Here is a 1100-nt window from a genome sequence, read left to right on the forward strand (position 1 = left end):
GATAAAAAAAAGTAGAGAGGAAATAAACAATAGCATATAATGAATGACCAATTAATTTTTTTTTTCTTCTCCAATGTAATTAGTTGATATATTTTTAAGCCATTATTTTCTACTAAATTCTTTTTGTCTCTAATTATATGTTACAATTTTTGGATTTCTTTAATTTATTAAAATGTTTTAGACTACTATTGTAGTTTAGGGGAAAATTTTGGGCCCCTGATATTTTTTGGCCTTGGGCGTGCGCCCGTGTCGCCCTCCCCCAGGGACGGCCCTGCCTCCTACACTTAGATTCATTAGGCAGACCACTCAAGAACCTCAGGCTGTCTTCTCGAATGATGGGATAAGGAGGGTCATTGATCTGAAAATAAGGACATTTGCCAACCGAGCCATCCGATACATCGAGTTCACTGTGGAGAGAGCACATGGGCTAGTTTACGTATTCAACGAGAACGACCTCATTAACCTCAACCCATATGACTTGATTGAGTTATATGCATATACGGCTCAGAGGCAAGACCACGGCATGTGATATGGAATGGCAAACCGAGCGGTGGTAAAGAAGATTGAAACCCTTGTGAACCATAGAGCCAAGAACGATTTTGAAATAGCTCTTCGGCTAGGCATTGAAAGACTCTCCTGCGCCCCTCCAAACGATGACTTCCAAGACCTGCAGAAGATACGATCTGCCTCAGTTCTAACTCAACCCGAACTTGGACTTGTTTACAAGAATAAGTTCGGGGTTAAAAAGTTCTTTAGACTGACTGAGGCCTTCAAGTATTAATCAGATACACTTGAAGAGTTTCAAAAAGTCATTCGAGAGAGACTGGGCAAACACTACGTGCCAAGAGAAGAAGTGAGTCGACTCATTCACGAGATATCGACAGTCATCGGATATCGAAGACTGCTCATACGCTTCAGAGAGATATATTCAGGTAGCTCGTGATGAGTTGTATTTTTGTTTTGCCTTGATGTATTTTGATTCCAGTACTRTATGAATTTCATCATCCAATGAAAATTTGGAATCTGATGTCTTTCAATTAGATTAGTCTCTGTTCATCACAAATGTTTCTAGATTAGCATATGTTTGTCTTTTCATTACT

The sequence above is a fragment of the Cynara cardunculus genome, assembly GCF_001531365.2.
Source record: "Cynara cardunculus var. scolymus isolate 2C chromosome LG 1, CcrdV1, whole genome shotgun sequence".
In the NCBI taxonomy this organism is placed as follows: domain Eukaryota; kingdom Viridiplantae; phylum Streptophyta; class Magnoliopsida; order Asterales; family Asteraceae; genus Cynara; species Cynara cardunculus.